At 48.7% G+C, this 23,480-nt stretch overlaps 1 long non-coding RNA gene across 1 annotated transcript in view; it reads right to left on the minus strand.

The window, feature by feature from the left end:
- The window catches only part of LOC134980575 (uncharacterized), a 53,319-nt gene extending 31,092 nt beyond the window's left edge, over nucleotides 1-22,227 (minus strand). The window contains exon 1 of the long non-coding RNA XR_010190438.1: nucleotides 22,161-22,227. This is a non-coding gene — a long non-coding RNA (uncharacterized LOC134980575). The remainder of the gene's footprint in view (nucleotides 1-22,160) is intronic.
- Between the last annotated feature and the right edge of the window lie 1,253 nt (nucleotides 22,228-23,480).

Here is a 23,480-nt window from a genome sequence, read left to right on the forward strand (position 1 = left end):
AGCTCCGGGAAATACTCCTGCTGGTCGTCTTTTTGTTCCTGAGTTTTTGAGAGCAACTGTTTTGGAGGAATTTCATGATAGCAAAGTTGCAGGGCATCTGGGAGTCGCTAAAACTTTTGAATTGGTATCCCGCGCAGTGTGGTGGCCTGGTCTTTCTAAAGACATTAAAGAGTTTGTTTTTTCGTGTCAGGTCTGTGCACAGCATAAAGTTCCCCGTTCTTTGCCTATTGGTCAACTTATGCCATTGAATGTTCCTCTTAGACCATGGTCGCATATCTCCATGGATTTTGTGGTGGATCTCCCTCTGTCAGCTGGATGCACAGTCATATGGGTGGTAGTGGACCGTTTTAGTAAGATGGCTCATTTTATTGGTCTTCCCCGATTGCCATCTGCCCAGGGATTGGCAGTCTTGTTCCTCCGTCATGTTTTCAGACTCCATGGGTTACCCACTGATATTGTTTCTGACAGGGGTCCACAATTCATTGCACAGTTTTGGAAGTCTTTTTGTGCTTCGTTAAAAATGAAATTATCATTAACCTCCGGTTATCATCCACAATCAAATGGACAGACTGAGCGAGTGAACCAATCCTTAAAACAATATTTGCGTTTGTACTCGGCCAAACTCCAAAATGACTGGTCTGAGTTTCTTCCATTGGCAGAGTTTGCTTATAATAATGCCTGTCATTCCTCTACCAATGTGTCTCCATTTTTTGCAGTTTTTGGTTTCCACCCCAGAGCTAATTCATTTTTCCAACATTCCTCTGTCTCCTCTCTGGCCCTGACCTCTCATCTTAAACTTATTTGGAAAAAAGTGCACATAGCTCTCAGAAAAGCAGCTTTCAAGGAAAAAGATTTTTCGGACAGGTTCCGGCGGCCGTGCACTTTTAGAGTAGGAGACAGGGTGTGGCTGTCGACTCGCAATATCAAACTTCGACAAACCTCAGCCAGATTGGGTCCTAGATTTATTGGACCATTTCTCATTATCAAAAAAGTCAATCCAGTTGCTTTCCGGTTACAGCTACCAAAAACGTTACGAATCGGAAATACCTTCCATTGCTCTTTGCTCAAACCATATGTTTCATCTAGCAAATTTCCTCGTAAAAAACCTCAGGGGAGATCACCAGTTAATGTACAGGGTCAGCAGGAGTTCGTGGTTGAGAAGGTTCTCGATTCCAAGCTGTCCCGAGGTCGGCTTTATTTTTTGGTGCATTGGAGAGGTTATGGTCCTGAGGAAAGGTCGTGGGTCCTAGATGAGGACCTTCATGCCCCAAGGCTCAAAAGGGCATTTTTTCAAGAATTTCCTCAGAAACCCGGATTTAGGGGTTCCTTGACCCCTCCTCAAGGGGGGGGTACTGTTAGGCGCCGAGGGTCCGCTCGTCAGTGCGGCCGGCGCCTAGCAACGGGGACGCCACTGTCGGATCGTGTTCCCCGTTGCTGGGTCTAAGTTTATATCATCACTGGTTTCCTGGCTGTGTAGCATGCAGCTGCACGGCATGTTGTAATTATCACTCATCTGTTTCCCTGGCCATGCAGCTTGTCAGCTGCATGGCATTTAATCCAATCAGCCTCCAAACAGCTGATTGGAAGACTCTCTGTTAAAAGCACTCTCAGGACTCCTCACAGACGCCGGTGATAGCTTCCTGTTTGCCTGATTCTGCTGCAGAGATAGTTCCCAGTCCCGGTCTGTTCGTTTGTTCCTGTTCTCAGTGATCCAGTACTCGGAAGTTACCATCTGTTCCTGGAGTCTGACCGAGCACCTTTAACATCTGGTGGTGTTCGTGAGTCGCGGCGCAGCCGTGTGTTGCGGCTTGTCCGCTACTATTTATTATTGTGTTTATTTTGAGTTCTGGTGCTTTGCGGAGGATTCCGCTTCCACAAGATCCACTCTGGTGTCCAGCGGTGCCGGATAGGAGTGTCGGATCCGTGGATCCTTGGTTGTCCTTTTCCCTGGCGGCTAGTCCGCACATACCTTTTGATTTAGTTAAGTTAGCTTGTGACCCCTGGCTTGGTTGATTAGTCAGAGGGCCCCTTGTTATCTCCCTGTCTCGGACTTCCCCTTGTCTCCCATTAAGACCTGCGGGGGCATCGGGGTTGGGCAGACATAATCCGCCCTTCGAACGCGGCTGCCATGGGCTCAAGCAACCATAGTCTCGCAGGGGATTTCTGATAACACGGGCGAGACAACGGAGTTAGGGCGCCAGGGGTTACTAGGCTCTCCAGCTCCCACAACCTGTATTTCATTCCTGTACTCAGATCTCTGCCATAAGATCTTCTCCAGTCTGGAGTACAGGAATCGTAACAGTTAGGTTTAAGCTGTGTGAGGGGATGGTTAGAACTAGGCTGTGGGAGAGGACAGTTAGAGTTAGGCAGTAGGGAGAGGTTAGATTTAGGCTGCATGAGGGTACAGTTAGGGTTGGGCTGTGGGAGAGGACAGTTAGGGTTAGGCAGTAGGGAGAGGTTAGATTTAGGCTGCGTGAGAGGATGATTAGAGCTATGCTGTGGGAGAGAACAGTTAGGGTTAGGCAGTAGGGAGAGGTTAGGTTCAGGCTGCATGAGAGGATGGTTACAGTTGGGCTGTGGGAGAGAACAGTTAGGATTAGGCAGTAGTGAGAGGTTAGGTTTAGGCTGTGTGAGAGGATGGTTAGAATTAGGCTGTGGGAGAGGACAGTTAGGGTTGGGCTGTGGGAGAGGACAGTTAGGGTTAGGCAGTAGGGAGAGGTTAGATTTAGGCTGCGTGAGAGGACGGTTAGAGCTATGCTGTGGGAGAGAACAGTTAGGGTTAGGCAGTAGGGAGAGGTTAGGTTTAAGCTGTGTGAGGGGATGGTTAGGGTTGGGCTGTGGGAGAGGACAGTTAGAGTTAGGCAGTTGGGAGAGGTTAGGTTTAAACTGTGTGAGGGGATGGTTAGGGTTGGGCTGTGGGAAAGGACAGTTAGGGTTAGGCAGTAGGGAGAGGTTAGGTTTAGGCTGCTTGAGGGCACGGTTAGGGTTGGGCTGTGGGAGAGGATAGTTAGGGTTAGGCAGTAGTGAGAGGTTACATTTAGGCTGCGTGAATGTATGATTAGGGTTGGGCTGTGGGAGAGGACAGTTAGGGTTAGGCAGTAAGGAGAGGTTAGGTTTAGGCTGCGTGAGGGTACGGTTAGGGTTGGGCTGTGGGAGAGGACAGTTAGGGTTAGGCAGTAGTGAGAGGTTAGATTTAGGCTGTGTGAGGGTATGGTTAGGGTTGGGCTTTGGGAGAGGACAGTTAGGGCTAGGCAGTAGGTAGAGGTTAGGTTTAAGCTGTGTGAGGGGATGGTTAGAACTAGGCTGTGGGAGAGGACAGTTAGGGTTAGGCAGTAGGGAGAGGTTAGATTTAGGCTGCGTGAGAGGATGATTAGAGCTATGCTGTGGGAGAGAACAGTTAGGGTTAGGCAGTAGGGAGAGGTTAGGTTTAAGCTGTGTGAGGGGATGGTTAGGGTTGGGCTGTGGGAAAGGACAGTTAAGGTTAGGCAGTAGGGAGAGGTTAGATTTAAGCTGCATGAGGGTACAGTTAGAGTTGGGCTGCGGGAGAGAACAGTTAGGGTTAGGCAGTAGGGAGAGGTTAGATTTAGGCTGTGTGAGAGGACGGTTAGATTTAGGCTGTGGGAGAGAACAGTTAGGGTTAGGCAGTAGTGAGAGGTTAGATTTAGGCTGCATGAGGGTACAGTTAGGGTTGGGCTGTGGGAGAGGACAATAAGGGTTAGGCAGTAGGGAGAGGTTAGGCTTAGGCTGTGTGAGGGTACTGTTAGGGTTGGGCTGTGGGAGAGGACAGTTAGGGTTAGGCAGTAGGAAGAGGTTAGTTTTAGGCTGCGTGAAGTACGGTTAGGTTTGGGCTGTGGGAGAGGACAGTTTGGCAGTAGGTAGAGGTTAGTTTTAGGCTGCGTGAAGTACGGTTAGGGTTGGGCTGTGGAAGAGGACAGTTAGGGTTTGGCAGTAGTGAGAGGTTAGGATTAGGCTGCATGAGAGGATCGTTAGGGTTGGGCTGTGGGCGAGGACAGTTAGGGTTAGGCAGTAGTGAGAGGTTAGATTTAGGCTGCGTGAGGGTACGGATAGGGTTGGGCTGTGGGAGAGGACAGTTAGGGTTAGGCAGTAGGGAGAGGTTAGATTTAGGCTGCGTGAGAGGACGGTTAGAGCTGTGCTGTGGGAGAGAACAGTTAGGGTTAGGCAGTAGGGAGAGGTTAGGTTTAGCTTGCATGAGGGTCCTGTTAGGGTTGGGTTGTGGGAGAGGACAGTTAGGGTTAGGCAGTAGGGAGAGGTTAGGTTTAGCTTGCATGAGGGTCCTGTTAGGGATGGGTTGTGGGAGAGGACAGTTAAGGTTAGGCAGTAGGGAGAGGTTAGATTTAGGCTGCGTGAGGGTACGGATAGGGTTGGGCTGTGGAAGAGGACAGTTAGGGTTAGGCAGTAGGGAGAGGTTAGATTTAGGCTGCGTGAGAGGACGGTTAGAGCTGTGCTGTGGGAGAGAACAGTTAGGGTTAGGCAGTAGGGAGAGGTTAGGTTTAGGCTGCGTGAGGGTCCTGTTAGGGTTGGGTTGTGGGAGAGGACAGTTAGGGTTTGGCAGTAGGGAGAGGTTAGGTTTAGGCTGCGTGAGGCCGCAGGGCCGGCTCCAGGCTTGTTCGAATAGAGCGGCCGCGCAGTGCGACACCCTTAATGGGCGCCGCGCGCTGGCGCCGCCATATTCGAAGCTGGAGCCGGCCCTGTGCAGCATTGGCCCGGCCGTGACCTCTTGTGTGCGCTATGCGCGCTGCGTGGCGCTGGTGTCTAACGTCAGACGCCGCTGCCGTGCAGCGCGCATAGCGCACACAAGCGCATTGGAGGCCGCCCGCACACCCGGACCTGCACCCGCCCGCCCCCGGACCCGGAACTGTACCCGCCTGCACTCGGACAGCAGTACTCCTCCCCCTCCCAGCGCTGCAGGTATTGGGGGGGGGCACATTTATGGATGGCACTGTGGGGGCATTTATCTGGCACTGTGGGGTCACATCTGCACTGTGGGGGCATTTATCTGGCACTGTGGGGGCATTTATCTGGCACTGTGGGGGCCTATCTGCACTGTGGGGGCATTTATCTGCACTGTGGGGGCATTTATCTGCACTGTGGGGGCATTTATCTGCACTGTGGGGGCATATCTGCACTGTGGGGGCATTTATCTGGCACTGTGGGGGCATATCTGCACTGTGGGGGCATATCTGGCACTGTGGGGGCATATCTGGCACTGTGGGGGCATTTCTGGCACACTGGGGGCATTTTTGGCACACTGGGGGCATTTTTGGCACACTGGGGGCATATCTGGCACTGTATGGGGCATATCTGGCACTGTAGGGGCATATCTGGCACTGTGGGGGCATATCTGGCACTGTAGGGGCATATCTGGCACTGTGGGGGCATTTCTGTATCTGGCACTGTGGGGGCATTTCTGGCACTGTGGGGGCATTTCTGGCACTGTGGGGGCATTTCTGTATCTGGCACTGTGGGGGCATTTATGTATCTGGAACTGTGGGAACATATCTGGCATTGTGGGGGCATTTATGTATCTGGCACTGTGGGGGCATTTATGGCACTGTGGGGGCATTTATGGCACTGTGGGGACATTTCTGTATCTGGCACGGCTGGGGGGCATGTCATGTGTAGCTGGCACGGCTGGGGAGCATATCATGTAGTGTTCCCGCTAGGCGTCTGTGGCTAGGCAATGAGTTTCAGTGCTCTGCCTGGCGCAAAGTGTATAACGTGCTCTGCCTGGCGCAGTGCCGTCACTAGACATTTTAGCGCTGTATGCAAGAAACGGCATCGGCGCCCCCCCCCCCTTTATGTAAAATAGGGGCAGTAAGCGCCGTAGGCGAGCAGGGAAAATATAGGGGCGTGGATTCATGGGGAAGGGGTGTGGCCACAAAATAATGCCAATTCATATTACAGTGCACAGTAGTCTCCATAATTCAAATGACGCCGCACGGTAGCGCCACTACACCAGGTAGAGCCCTTTTTACACATTACGGCAGACAGCGTCCCCTTTTACACACTACGGCAGACAGCGTCCCCATTTTACACATTATGGCAGACAGCGTGTCCCCATTTTACACATTACGGCAGACAGCGTCCCCTTTTTACACACTACGGCAGACAGCGTCCCCTTTTTACACACTACGGCAGACAGCGTCCCCTTTTTACACACTACGGCAGACAGCGTCCCCATTTTACACATTATGGCAGACAGCGTGTCCCCATTTTACACATTACGGCAGACAGCGTCCCCTTTTTACACACTACGGCAGACAGCGTCCCCTTTTTACACATTACGGCAGACAACGTCCCCTTTTTACACACTACGGCAGACAGCGTCCCCTTTTTACACATTACGGCAGACAGCGTCCCCTTTTTACACATAACGGCAGACAGCGTGCCCTTTTTACACATTACGGCAGGCAGATTCCCCCTTTTTACACACTACGGCAGACAGCGTCCCCTTTTTACACACTACGGCAGACAGCGTCCCCATTTTACACATTACGGCAGACAGCGTCCCCTTTTTACACATTACGGCAGACAGCGTCCCCTTTTTACACATAACGGCAGACAGCGTCCCCTTTTTACACATAACGGCAGATAGTCCTCCCTCAGCGTGACTGCGCTGTGTATGTAGTTACGGCCCTGCCGGGAGCTGTAGTCTAATTTGCGGTGTAGTGGGGATGACACACACATACACACACAGAAGCCCACATGGAAGTCTCTCACACACACACATGCAAGTCACACACACACACACACACACACGCTCACATGGAAGTCACACACACACCACACATGAAAGTCACAAACACAGAAGTACACATGCAAATCACACACTGTCATACAGTAGAAACACACATTTCCCTCTTACAGTACCTTAAAAAAGCAGAGTGCACTCTCACTGGCTGGGCGGGCCCTAGATCAGCAACAGTTTCTCCTCTCCAGCATTCGCTCCCTGACAGCACAGCAGCAGCAGTCCCGTGTAGCCCCGCCCCCAGCTGAGTCCTCTGCAGCTTGTGCCGGAGCTTAGCTACCTAGCTGATGCTGCTCCGGCTCCCCAGCAGCCGGCAGTGTGAAAGCGGGCCCAGCTGGTTGTGTGAACGGACACCGAAGGGTAAAGGGTAAATCCGTCCACATCTTCTCTCTCTGCTGCCCTCCCTCCCCCTCCCCCCCCCCCCCCCCCACCTCCCTGAAGCCACCTATCACTGCAGGGGAGGATAAGCGCTGCCTACAACAGTCAGCGCTGTACCACAGACGGGGCGGCCAATCGGGGTCACAGCGCACATTGCGCTCTCACCTAAAGTGCGCTGTGTGCAACGCACACTTCGCACATATGTAGTTACGGCCCTGGCCTGGCGCAAAGTGTCTAACGTGCTCTGCCTGGCGCAAAGTGTCTAACGTGCTCTGCCTGGCGCAAAGTGTCTAACGTGCTCTGCCTGGCGCAAAGTGTCTAGGAAGTTCTACCTGGTGCAGTGTGTATTAACTGCACTACTGTGTGGTGTAATGCGAATTGCCACTATTATGTGGCCACGCACCTTTCCCACGAAGCAACGCCCCTAAATTTTTGCAGCGCGCCTTCAGCGCGCACTGTCCATGCTTTACCATGTAGGTAAATGAGCACCAAGCATTACAGTATGTACATCATTTTGCCCTCCTAATTTAAAAATGTGCCCTCCTTGTGATCAGCACCCTGCCCTAAAAAGTGAAGACTATCATGTGTAGCTGGCACTGCTGGGGGGTATATTGTGTGTAGCTGGCACTGCTGGGGGGCATGTCATGTCTATCTGGCACTCCTGGGGGGCATAATGTGTGTAGCTGGCACTACTGGGGGGCATGTCATGTGTAGCTGGCACTGATGGGGGGCATATCATGTCTGTCTGGCACTGCACATTATGTGTATCTGACACTATACTGGAGACATTGTGTGTAAGGAACACTACTGTGGCTGTTATGTGTAAGGCTGCTAATTGTGTGCGTAGAGGGGGTGTGAAAATACATTTATTTATAGTCTAATAATATGAAGTTATGAGGCCACACCCACTTTCCAGAGGCCACGCCCACTTTTACAGGAGAGCGCGCCTTCGTCGCGCGCATGGGGGGGGGGGGGGGGGGGCGCTTTTACATGTTCTCGCTCAGGGTACTAGTAGGCCTGGAGACGGCCCTGCGTGAGGGGATGGTTAGGGTTGGGCTGTGGGAGAGGACAGTTAGGGTTAGGCAGTAGGGAGAGGTTAGGTTTAGGCTGCGTGAGGGGATGGTTAGGGTTGGGCTGTGGGAGAGGACAGTTAGGGTTAGGCAGTAGGGAAAGGTTAGGTTTAGGCTGCGTGAGGGGATGGTTAGGGTTGGGCTGTGGGAGAGAACAGTTAGGGTTAGGCAGTAGGGAGAGGTTAGGTTTAGGCTGCGTGAGGGAATGGGTAGGGTTGGGCTGTGGGAAGAGAGGGATTAGGAATAGCGATACATACCACAAGAAGTGCCACAGGAACTGCAAGAAATCATCAAGACTTCACTGAAAGGCACCTCTGGCGTCACCGGACACGCTGTATACAGCTATGTCACCACTAGACCACCAGGGATGTTATGTCAGCATTTGAATCATGTCAACATTATATGAGTGTCAGCATGATGAATGTCATTGTGGTCAATTTCGACATTATAACCATGTATATCTCAATGCTAAATAAATAAATATATATATATATACAGTATATATATATATATATATATATATGTATGTGAGAGATAAATGGTTAGCGGCACTCTAGACTTGATAAAAGAACACAATATGGCAATGTGGTTAGTGTGCAACGTTTCAGCACTTTATATGTTTTGATGCTTGACAAAAGCGCATTAAAGTGCTGAAACATCTAAATCTAACCATGTTGCCTTGAGAGTGCTTTTATGAAGTCTGGAGTGCCGCTGACCATACATCTCTATACAAGTCAGTACAGCAGACAATTGAGGAGGGCACCCGGCAAATATTTAAACCAAAAAGTGCCAGAATCTGCTATATATATATATGTATATAATAAATATATATATATATATATTTATATATATATATATATATATATATTTATTTATTTACAGTGCCTTATTCACTGGCACTCACTGGCACTGCAGTGATTTCTAAGTTGCCAGTTATTTATTTGTTGAACAGGGAGGGCAGTGACAGCACGTAGAAAAGATCAGTCTTTTTTGCATGGACTGATAAACACAAGACACAATGAGAATGAAAGAGACAGGGAGAGAGAGAGGGAGAGAGAGGAAGAAAGAGAATCTGGAATACAGAAAACACCGTCCCTGTAGTGATGGATAGCTCGCGTAAACGTGTCAGGATAGTATTATGCAAATTAGCAGCCAGCCGAGAGCTGCTCTGGTGATTATAGAGGATGAGAACAATACCGAGGTCCCCAGACACGAGCGTGCCTTGTTATTTTCCTTCCCTCCAACTACCCTTGGGGTGGATTCTTCCTGACCCTAGTCCTGCAGGAAAGGAATCTACAAGAAATAAGTTTATGCTACAAGAAAAAAAAAATATCTGCACAGCTCACAAATCCCTGCGACATTCCTGTAGTAGATATAAACTAGCCTGATATTCCTTTAGAACATACAGACACCCCTGACATTCTACTAGAGCACACAGACACCCCTGACATTCTACTAGAACACACAGACACCCCTGACATTCTACTAGAACACACATACACCCCTGACATTCTACTAGAACACACAGACACCCCTGACATTCTACTAGAACACACAGACACCCCTGACATTCTACTAGAGCACACAGACACCACTGACATTCTACTAGAACACACATACACCCCTGACATTCTACTAGAACACACAGACACCCCTGACACTCTACTAGAACACACAGACAGCCCTGACATTCTACTAGCACACACATACACCCCTGACATTCTACTAGAACACACAGACACCCCTGACATTCTACTAGAACACACATACACCCCTGACATTCTACTAGAGCACACAGACACCCCTGACATTCTACTAGAACACACAGACACCCCTGACATTCTACTAGAACACAGACACCCCTGACATTCTATTAGAACACACAGACACCCCTGACATTCTACTAGAGCACACAGACACCCCTGACATTCTACTAGAACACACAGACACCCCTGACATTCTACTAGAACACAGACACCCCTGACATTCTACTAGAACACACAGACACCCCTGACATTCTACTAGAACACACACAACCCCCTGACATTCTACTAGAACACACACACACCCCAGACATTCTACTAGAACACACAGACACCCCTGACATTCTACTAGAACACACAGACACCCCTGACATTCTACTAGAACACACATACACCCCTGACATTCTACTAGAACACACAGACACCCCTGACATTCTACTAGAACACACAGACACCCCTGACATTCTACTAGCACACACACACACACCCCTGACATTCTACTAGAACACACAGACACCCCTGACATTCTACTAGAATGCAGACACCCCTGACATTCTACTAGAATACACAGACACCCCTGACATTCTACTAGAACACACAGACACCCCTGACATTCTACTAGAGCACACATACACCCCTGACATTCTACTAGAATACACAGACACCCCTGACATTCTACTACAACACACAAACACCCCTGACATTCTACTACAACACACAGACACCCATGACATTCTACTAGAGCACACAGACACCCCTGACATTCTACTAGAACACACAGACACCCCTGACATTCTACTAGAATACACATACACCCCTGACATTCTACTAGAACACACAGACACCCCTGACATTCTACTAGAATACACATACACCCCTGACATTCTACTAGAATACACATGCACCCCTGACATTCTACTAGAACACAGAAACACTCCTGACATTCTACTAGTACACAAATACACCTCTGACATTCTACTAGAACACACATACACCCCTGACATTCTACTAGAGCACACAGACACCGCTGACATTCTACTAGAATACACAGACACCCCTGATATTCTGCTAGAACACACAGACACCCCTGACATTCTACTAGAATACACATACACCCATGACATTCTACTAGAACACACAGACACCCCTGACATTCTACTAGAATACACAGACACCCCTGACATTCTACTAGAACACTATGACACCCCTGAGATTCTACTAGAACACACATACACCCTCTGACATTCTACTAGAATACACAAACACCCGTGACATTCTGCTAGACCACCCAGACACCCCTGACATTCTACTAGAATACATAGACACCCCTGACATTCTACTAGAATACACAGACACCCCTGACATTCTACTAAAATACACATACACCCATGACATTCTACCTGAATACACAAACACCCCTGACATTCTACTAGAACACACATACACCCCTGACATTCTACTAGAGCACACAAACACCCCTGACATTCTACTAGAACACACAGACACCCCTGACATTCTACTAGAACACAGACACCCCTGACATTCTATTAGAACACACAGACACCCCTGACATTCTACTAGAGCACACAGACACCCCTGACATTCTACTAGAACACACAGACACCCTGACATTCTACTAGAACACAGACACCCCTGACATTCTACTAGAACACACAGACACCCCTGACATTCTACTAGAACACACACACCCCCCTGACATTCTACTAGAACACACACACACCCCTGACATTCTACTAGAACACACAGACACCCCTGACATTCTACTAGAACACACAGACACCCCTGACATTCTACTAGAACACACATACACCCCTGACATTCTACTAGAACACACAGACACCCCTGACATTCTACTAGAACACACAGACACCCCTGACATTCTACTAGCACACACACACACCCCTGACATTCTACTAGAACACACAGACACCCCTGACATTCTACTAGAATGCAGACACCCCTGACATTCTACTAGAATACACAGACACCCCTGACATTCTACTAGAACACACAGACACCCCTGACATTCTACTAGAGCACACATACACCCCTGACATTCTACTAGAATACACAGACACCCCTGACATTCTACTACAACACACAAACACCCCTGACATTCTACTACAACACACAGACACCCATGACATTCTACTAGAGCACACAGACACCCCTGACATTCTACTAGAACACACAGACACCCCTGACATTCTACTAGAATACACATACACCCCTGACATTCTACTAGAACACACAGACACCCCTGACATTCTACTAGAATACACATACACCCCTGACATTCTACTAGAATACACATGCACCCCTGACATTCTACTAGAACACAGAAACACTCCTGACATTCTACTAGAACACAAATACACCTCTGACATTCTACTAGAACACACATACACCCCTGACATTCTACTAGAGCACACAGACACCGCTGACATTCTACTAGAATACACAGACACCCCTGATATTCTGCTAGAACACACAGACACCCCTGACATTCTACTAGAATACACATACACCCATGACATTCTACTAGAACACACAGACACCCCTGACATTCTACTAGAATACACATACACCCATGACATTCTACCTGAATACACAAACACCCCTGACATTCTACTAGAACACACATACACCCCTGACATTCTACTAGAGCACACAAACACCCCTGACATTCTACTAGAACACACAGACACCCCTGACATTCTACTAGAACACAGACACCCCTGACATTCTATTAGAACACACAGACACCCCTGACATTCTACTAGAGCACACAGACACCCCTGACATTCTACTAGAACACACAGACACCCTGACATTCTACTAGAACACAGACACCCCTGACATTCTACTAGAACACACAGACACCCCTGACATTCTACTAGAACACACACACCCCCCTGACATTCTACTAGAACACACACACACCCCTGACATTCTACTAGAACACACAGACACCCCTGACATTCTACTAGAACACACAGACACCCCTGACATTCTACTAGAACACACAGACACCCCTGACATTCTACTAGAACACACAGACACCCCTGACATTCTACTAGAACACACAGACACCCCTGACATTCTACTAGCACACACACACACCCCTGACATTCTACTAAACACACAGACACCCCTGACATTCTACTAGAATGCAGACACCCCTGACATTCTACTAGAATACACAGACACCCCTGACATTCTACTAGAACACACAGACACCCCTGACATTCTACTAGAGCACACATACACCCCTGACATTCTACTAGAATACACAGACACCCCTGACATTCTACTACAACACACAAACACCCCTGACATTCTACTACAACACACAGACACCCATGACATTCTACTAGAGCACACAGACACCCCTGACATTCTACTAGAACACACAGACACCCCTGACATTCTACTAGAATACACATACACCCCTGACATTCTACTAGAACACACAGACACCCCTGACATTCTACTAGAATACACATACACCCCTGACATTCTACTAGAATACACATGCACCCCTGACATTCTACTAGAACACAGAAACACTCCTGACATTCTACTAGAACACAAATACACCTCTGACATTCTACTAGAACACACTTACACCCCTGACATTCTACTAGAGCACACAGACACCGCTGACATTCTACTAGAATACACAGACACCCCTGATATTCTGCTAGAACACACAGACACCCCTGACATTCTACTAGAATACACATACACCCATGACATTCTACTAGAACACACAGACACCCCTGACATTCTACTAGAATACACATACACCCATGACATTCTACCTGAATACACAAACACCCCTGACATTCTACTAGAACACACATACACCCCTGACATTCTACTAGAGCACACAAACACCCCTGACATTCTACTAGAACACACAGACACCCCTGACATTCTACTAGAACACAGACACCCCTGACATTCTATTAGAACACACAGACACCCCTGACATTCTACTAGAGCACACAGACACCCCTGACATTCTACTAGAATACACATACACCCCTGACATTCTACTAGAATACACATGCACCCCTGACATTCTACTAGAACACAGAAACACTCCTGACATTCTACTAGAACACAAATACACCTCTGACATTCTACTAGAACACACATACACCCCTGACATTCTACTAGAGCACACAGACACCGCTGACATTCTACTAGAATACACAGACACCCCTGATATTCTGCTAGAACACACAGACACCCCTGACATTCTACTAGAATACACATACACCCATGACATTCTACTAGAACACACAGACACCCCTGACATTCTACTAGAATACACAGACACCCCTGACATTCTACTAGAACACTATGACACCCCTGAGATTCTACTAGAACACACATACACCCTCTGACATTCTACTAGAATACACAAACACCCGTGACATTCTGCTAGACCACCCAGACACCCCTGACATTCTACTAGAATACATAGACACCCCTGACATTCTACTAGAATACACAGACACCCCTGACATTCTACTAGAATACACATACACCCATGACATTCTACCTGAATACACAAACACCCCTGACATTCTACTAGAACACACACACACCCCTGACATTCTACTAGAACACACAGACACCCCTGACATTCTACTAGAACACTATGACACCCCTGACATTCTACTAGAACACTATGACACCCCTGCCATTCTACTAGAGCACGCATACACCCCTGACATTCTACTAGAACACTATGACACCCCTGACATTCTACTAGAATACACAGACACCCCTGACATTCTACTAGAATACACAGACACCCCTGACATTCTACTACAACACACAAACACCCCTGACATTCTACTAGAATACACAGACACCCCTGACATTCTACTAGAATACACAGACACCCCTGACATTCTACTAGAAGACACAGACACCCCTGACATTCTACTAGAATACACAGACACCCCTGACATTCTACTAGAATACTATGACACCCCTGAGATTCTACTAGAACATCCAGACACCCCTGATATTCTACTAGAACACACAGACACCCCTGACATTCTACTAGAATACAAAGACACCCCTGACATTCTACTAGAATACACAGACACCCCTGCCATTCTACTAGAATACACAGACAACCCTGACATTCTACTGGAATACACATACACCTCTGACATTCTACTAGAACACACAGACACCCCTGCCATTCTACTAGAGCACACATACACCCCTGACATTCTACTAGAACACTATGACACCCCTGACATTCTACTAGAATACACAGACACCCCTGACATTCTACTAGAAGACACAGACACCCCTGACATTCTACTAGAATACACAGACACCCCTGACATTCTACTAGAATACACAGACACCCCTGACATTCTACTAGAATACACAGACACCCCTGACATTCTACTACAACACACAAACACCCCTGACATTCTACTAGAATACACAGACACCTCTGACATTCTACTAGAATACACAGACACCTCTGACATTCTACTAGAATACACAGACACCCCTGACATATTCTACTAGAATACACAGACACCCCTGACATTCTACTACAACACACAAACACCCCTGACATTCTACTAGAATACACAGACACCCCTGACATTCTACTAGAACACACAGACACCCCTGAGATTCTACTACAACACACAGACACCCCTGACATTCTACTAGAACACACAGACACCGCTGACATCCTACTAGAACACACAGACACCCCTGACATTAACTAGAAAAGAAAATGGCCTCTGACACTCAGTTATAGTAAACAGACACCCTGACATTCTTGTAGAACACAGAAGCGCCCCTTACCTGCAAAGTAGGGTAAAATTAATTCACTGACAATGAGGGGTCAATACATTGCCAATCAGAAATGTTTGTTTCCCCTGCAATGGCAACTTGTGGTTCAACAAATACAGTACAAGCATGGCGTTTCAGTCAAAGATTGATCTGTATTTGCTATATGGAGCTTTCTTAGGCAACCGTTGACTTTAATTATATATGAGACTGTCCAGTTCAACAAACACCCAATGTCTGCCAGTGCATGGGGTGGAACATGAAATGACACAAAGCTCTGGCAGCAGTCCCACAAAGTTGCTGAATAAAAAATAAACGCTGAGCAATCAGCTCTGGATGTAAAATGTTGACTTTAATATCCAACTTTGCTGTTTCTCCAATCTGAAGCTTTTCATACGAGAATTTGCAAACAGTTCAATCCATCAAAACCAGTGAAACATAATGTACACAACACGGGCACACTTAGCTTGGGGTTGGTGACCAGAAAGCCACGTATACACTTGAATCACAGAAGTTTTGTGGGCTACAAGGAGGAGAAAGGAACCTTCTAGGAGCCACCTAGGTAGTCTTTCCATCAAGTACACTAATATTACCCTATTTGTGGGGGATTCTCCCTAAGGTTTAATAAAATTTGGGGCTCATTCAGAAGAGGTGGACGCAATGCCCGTCACTGCTGCATCATTCGATGCAGTGGAGCTTGGAAGATATGCAAATGCCACAGCTGCTGGGAATTGTACTGAGACGTCCTCCGCTGGCTGATCAGATGTGCAGCTTGTGTACAAAGACGTACCATCGGAGGCAAATTGGTCACACCATTGGACAACCTTATGTATCGATGCAGGTAAGTCACCAGGACCAGTAACACTGTCTCCAAAAACGCAGTTGTTGGCTCCAACACTCCAAAACCTTTGCATCTGCATTTTAGTAGACATTCCCCGTTCCAAAATCAATCACTTAAGTAGACCCACCCCCTTTACAAATCCTGTATCACTAATATCAAGACCGGGGGGTGGAGGCTTCCAGAGGTAAATTTACTGCTCAGGGTTCTTCTAGGAACAAATTATTGGCAGCCTTCCCTCCTGTACACCTGCCCCAGCCTCCATGGTCACAGCAGTTAAGCATAGTTGCAGAGGCACCCAGCCGCAGTGACATGTGGCTCTCCATAGACATTATGATAGTACCTCTGCTAGCTCAAACACTGCCCCCTGTTCCCAAAGCTGTAGCCTCCTGACAGACAGCAATTGCGCATGTAGCCCCTCACTCACACCTTCTGCTTGCAAATTGCTGCCCATGAACCCCCATTCCCTACTCTTGCTGATGCTATATAAAAGAACCAGCGCGGGCCGAATGGCCTGCTGTGCCACCTGCAGCAGGGGGTGCCCCTAGAATCATGCATCATGTTTCTAGGGGCGCTGGCGGTGTCTGCCTGTGCTTTCTCTCGCCTAGGGCACTGAAGTGCCTAGCTATGACTCTGCTTGTGTGGCTCCTTCATTGATGGGCAGTTGCACTAACGAAGGCTTATTCTCACATGTTGGAACGTAGCCAACAAGACTACACTTGTGAGTGATGGGCAGTGGTTGAGCATCTACAATGGGTGGCTTCAGTTTGATTTCTGGATGCACATGGACTCTGTATACTGCAAACCTTCCATATACATCATATATTACACAAACTCCCATATGATTACAGCACAGCGGTCGTACCAGCCAAACTTCCGGCGCACCAGTGTGTGGGTGCAGGGTGTGCTTGGGCAGCCCCAATATTTGTGCTGCCATTATCCATGCCCAGGTATGCCATGTTTCAGACATATGTAGGTGCACCCCCAAATCATTTTCAAAAGATGTCTCTGTTGGTCTTTGGTATTCAAGAATAACCACCTGTAACCCCATCAAAAGCTGCAGGGAACTAAGGGGGTCATTTACTAAGCAGTGATAAGAGTGGAGAAGTGAGCCAGTGGAGAAGTTGCCCATGGCAACCAATCAGCACTGAAGTAACATCTATAATTTGCATACTATAGAATGATACGGAGCTGCTGATTGGTTGATGGGGCAACTTTTCCACTGGCTCACTTCTCCGCTCTTATCACTGCTTAGTAAATATCCCCCTATAGGAGGAAATAGTCATTTTATTCTGCTCAGGGTTAAGCATTTACCTAAAATAGATTCTGCTGATGTGCTTATTGGGACTATAATATACAGTGGACATAGGGGGTCATTCCGAGTTAATCGGTCGCTAGCTACTTTTAGCAGCCGTGCAAACGCATAGTCGCCGCCCACGGGGAGTGTATTTTCGCTTTGCAAGTGTGCAAACGCCTTTGCAGCCGAGCGCAGCAAAAACATTTTGTTCAGTTTCTGAGTAGCTCTGGACTTACTCAGCCCTTGCGATCACTTCAGTCTTTTTGGTGCCGGAATTGACGTCACACACCCGCCCTGCAAACGCCTGGACATGCCTGCGTTTTCCCAAACACTCCCAGAAAACGGTCAGTTGACACCCATAAACGCCCTCTTTCTGTCATTCACCTTGCATTCGGCTGTGCGAATGGATTCTTTGCTAAATCCATCGCCTAGCATTGCTCCTCTTTGTACCAGTACGACGCGCCTGCGCATTGCGGTGCCTATTCATGCGCAGTTTTGCCATTTTTTTACCTGATGGCTGCGCTGCGAAAATCGGCAGCGAGCGATCAACTCGGAATGACCCATATAACCCCCTCAGTCTGATGCTAATCCACCCTCAGGGCTGTGCATCCACCTGCAACTGACAGAACTACCGTGTGACTCCTCTGTACCCCCTTTTAAACATACGCCGTTATGGGAGATGCACATCGCAGACAGGGCCCCCTTAGAGAACGGATGTGGATCAGTTATTACCAGTGCAGTATCTGCGTGATTCATAGTCCCTTCAGTGATTCCTGCTGAACTCTTCGCCATTCTCCCCGAGCTGCTGCGATAACTCACATATTGTTTAATTAGCTCTCAAAAGAGGGGATTGTCTTTGAAGGAATATTTACAGTGTATTTATGTCCACACTTGCCATGCATCATGTTAGCAACATGTAAATACAGATTGTACAAGCTGCGGAGAATTATTGCTCTTCAGCTCATTGTGGGAGATAGAATTCCGAGGGGAAATCTTCTGGATTTTAAGATTGGATATTAGACCGCTATTTGCCTGTCTGGGTCGAGGAAACGGTTTAAACGGTCATACAACAAAATTATCTCTTTCCGAATCTTGTAGGTTCTGGGCAATGATCGATAGAAAAACGTAATTTACATGTCAAATAAGTTATACGTCGTTGTATTAATCTGTAAACACCGCACTCTCTCCGTTTGTCACTTATTTATTCACTGCAGTCTCTCTGTTCTGTCCTTTACTCACTGCACTCTTTGGGGAAATGTATCAGTCTGCTAAAGGGTGGATAACCAATCAGCTTCCAGATAGCATTTTATCAAGTACATACATTCTATAAAATGATTGATCACTATTCTCTCCATAAGACACTTGTTCGCTGACCAGTGCTGCAGTACGGATGGTGTAGTGGTTAGCATTACTACCTCACAGCACTGAGGACATGGGTTCGATACTCACTGTGGCCCTAACTGTGTGGAGTTTGTATATTCTCTCCCTGCTGGCGTGGGTTTCCTGTGGGCACTCCGGTTTCCTCCCATAATCCAAAAATATACTGGTAGGTTAATTGGGTCCTAACAACAAATAACTCTAGCGTGAATGTGTCTGACTCTGTGTGTACTGTACATGTGATAGGGAACATAGAGTGTAAGCTCCACTGGGGCAGGGACTGATGTGAATGGCCAAAATATTCTCTGTAAAGCGCTGCGGAATATGTGTGCGCTATATAAATAACTGGTAATTATAATAAACTAGGTGCTTCATCGCGCCCTACGGGCGCTCTTCACACCGTCGGAAGGGGCTACGCCCCCTTAACCCCTGCACGCCTTTCTGGGGTTCAATATATGGAGTATTACCTGCATTCCTAGTTTTGTTAGTGTTTGAATATTGCACAATGATAGGGCGTCCGATGGTGAAGGGGGCGTAGTCCCTTGCAACAGGAAGGGGTTTGGGGAGTGGGGACCGCGGATGGGGGAGGGGGTATGAAGGCGCTGTGGGTGGGGTAGGAGCAGGGGTGTCGCAGGTGGGGGATGGCAGCTGCAGGGCTGTTGCGGATGGAGGAGGGGTTCCGAAGGCACTGCAGATGGGGAAGGGGTGTGCAGTGGGTGGGGGAGGGGGGAGTGGCGGGTGCGGTGCTGTTGCGAATGGTGTAGGCGATGCGGATTGGGAAGGGCCTGCTGCGTGGGTGGGGTAGGGGATCCAAAGGTGCAGCGGGCGGGGGAGAGCCAGATGCGGGGTGTGGCGGATGGGGGAGGGGCTGCAGCAGATGGGGGAGGGGGTCCGAAGGCGCAGTGGGTGGGGGTGCCACGGGTGGTGGAGGGGCAGGTGCGGGGGTTTGCGGGGGATGGGGAGGGGTCCAGGGGCGCTGCAGGTGGTGGAGGGGCAGATATCAGTGCACATAGTTTCTGTGGTAGTTAGTGAGGGTTGGTGATGGTGTGAGAGGGGTGAAGGCCAGTACACAGACAGGCAGTTAGAGAGCAGGATGAGGGTGACAGGGCATAGTGACGGGGAGTACTTAGCAGATATAGGGGTGGGCTACAGGTGTGATGTCACAGTGTGTGTACCTTTGCTCTCATGTGTGAGGTATGTGAGGTATAAGTGAGGTATGTGTGAGGTAAGGATGTGCGGGTCGTGGTGGCCACTAACCTCCAGGCTGCTGCTGTGAGATGGTGACTGCAGAGGGAGGGAGCTCAGACCCAGCAGCAATGGGTCGTGGTCAGCATTCCTTCCTGGCCCCGTTCCGCCGCACACTGTCCGCCCCGTCTGACGGGCGTCATTCCTCCATCCTGCATGGCAGCGTCAGCTGCTGTGATCGCGGAGCATAGGTAAGCGTCCGGAGCCCTGTGGGCGGGCAGGCATGGTGTTTCCCTGGAGAGGTGCGGCGCGTGTCCTTAGGCTGCAGACGGAGGGAGCTCCGGCCCAGCAGCAATGTTGATTAGTGCGTGTCCCGTCCTGGCGCTGTCCCGCTGCACATGCTCCGCACCGCTTGCCGCTGAGCATGGCAGCCCTTGTCTGTATGCTGCAGATGCTGATCTAGCGGTGCCTGAGCTAGCGCCCTCTCCCTGGAGTGTGGGTGTCAGGCGGCAGGTATGGTGTGTAGGTGGGAGAGGAGCTGCGGGCGGCGACTCGCTGCCTGCAAGTACCCTCCATATCAGCGCTGTTCCCCTCCCTGCAGATAGTGTCAGTGGCCGTGGTGTACTTTTGCTACTGGTGGCCAGGGCCGGTGCTAGGGTGTTCGGCGCCCCCCTGCAAACTATGAATTTTGCGCCCTCCCATATTCCTTTGTTGTGCATCGGGAAAAGTGGTGTGGTCTCACAACTAAGGGGCATGGCCACACAATAGTACCCCCATTTAAAATTACGCCACAATGTAGCACAATCTTATTCATCTTATACGTAATGCCCCACCTGTAGTAGTAGCGTGCTTATACGTAATGCCCCACCCGTAGCAGTAGCGTCCATATACGTAATGCCCCCCCAATAGTAGTAGTGTCCTTATACGTAATGCCCCCCAGTAGTAGTAGCAGTTATATGTAATGCCCCCCAACAGTAATAGTAGCGTCCTTATACGTAATGCCACCCCTGTAGTAGTAGCATCCTTATACATAATGTGCCCCCAGTAGTAGTACCGTCCTTATACATAATGCCCCCCCAGTAGTAGTAGCATCCTTACATGTAATGCCCTCCCAGTAGTAGTAGCACCGTCCTTATACATAATGCCCCCAGAAGTAATAGAGTCCTTATACATAATGCCCCCCCCAGTAGTAGCGTCCTTATATGTAATGCCCCCCAGTATTAGTAGCCTCCTTATACGTAATGTCCCCCTATAGTAGTAGCGTCCTTATACGTAATGCCCCCCCATAGTAGTAGCGTCCTTATACGTAATGCCCCCCATAGTAGTAGCGTCCTTATACGTAATGCCCCCCTATAGTAGTAGCGTCCTTATACGTAATGCCCCCCCTATAGTAGTAGCGTCCTTATACGTAATGCCCCCCCTATATTAGTAGCGTCCTTGCATGTAATGGCCCCCCCAGCAGTGGCGTCCATAAAGTGCGCACACACAGACATACCTCACACACACACAATTCACACGTATATACAAACACACACACCCCACCATATATACACACACACACACACCCACACACACACCCCCCCACTATATACACACACACACTCTCTCACCCTCCACTTACCAAGTCTGGCTGGCCGTCACTGCAATGCTGATTCCACCATTGTTCAGCTGTCTGGTCCCGTGTAGCTCCGCCCCTCTATTCCGTGTAGCTCCTCCCCTTCGTGACGCCGTAGCTCCGCCCCCTTTCCGGGCCCCGCACTACACAGCCCGCTGTCACAGGTGATTGGGGGGGGGACAGGCACAGCAGCCGGCAGCTAGTGGCCATCCTCACCTCCTATACTGTAAGGTAGGGTCTTGCACCTGACTGCTGCTGGCGCTGGGTATGGGGTAGCTCCCTGCAGCAGATGCAGTTGACTCCGCCCAGCTCTGTGACTCCGCCCAGCGTTACGAGCACAGAGTCACAGATTAAGGCAAATATATAGGAGATACCTGGCGATTCTCTTATCTAATATTAAGTAACTGGATGCACAGGCTCTCCGTGGTTGGCCGTCTAACTTTAAAGAGACACACATTTCTCTTAATCTCAGTATGATAAATCTAAACATTTAATCAGAGAAAAAGACATAACATCATATCAGTATCAGGTACGCCAAACAGGCGATATAATTATAAACTATAAAAAACAAAATATGTCAGTAAAGCAGGATCAAACTTGGGGCGCCTGTTGCCCATCACTTCTCCAATCAGTGCCCATTTCGTGTGATGCACGAATCACTGGCCATTGCTTGTACACATCTTCTCCACTCACGTTCATCTCCGAATACACATCAAAGGGGTTGCTGCCAGCGTTAAATGCACCCCATGTTTATGCATAGAGAATCCAAGTACTGTCCGGGATGGGGTATCTCAGCATGAGGTATCTCAGGATGGGGTACCTCAGTATGAGGTATCTTAGCATGGGGTATCTCCAGATGGGGTACCTTAGTCTGAGGTATCTCCAGATGGGGTATCTCAGCATGAGGTATCTCAGGATGGGGTACCTCAGTATGAGGTATCTTAGGATGGGGTATCTCCAGATGGGGTAACTTAGTATGAGGTATCTCCGGATGGGGTATCGTAGTATGAGATGTCTCAGGATGAGGTATCTCAGTATGAGGTATCTTAGGATGGGGTATCTCAGCATGAGTAATCTCAGGGTGGGATACCTCAGTATGAGGTATCTTAGGATGAGGTATCTCCAGATGGGGTACCTTAGTATGAGGTATCTCCGAATGGGGTATCGTAGTATGAGATGTCTCAGGATGGGGTATCTTAGTATGAGGTATCTCAGGATGGGGTATCTTAGTATGAGATGTCTCAGGATGGGGTATCTTAGTATGAGGTAACTCAGGATGGGGTATCTTAGTATGAGGTATCTCAGGATGGGGTATCTTAGTATGAG

This window comes from Pseudophryne corroboree, chromosome 12 (genome assembly GCF_028390025.1).
Source record: "Pseudophryne corroboree isolate aPseCor3 chromosome 12, aPseCor3.hap2, whole genome shotgun sequence".
Classification (NCBI taxonomy): Eukaryota; Metazoa; Chordata; class Amphibia; order Anura; family Myobatrachidae; genus Pseudophryne; species Pseudophryne corroboree.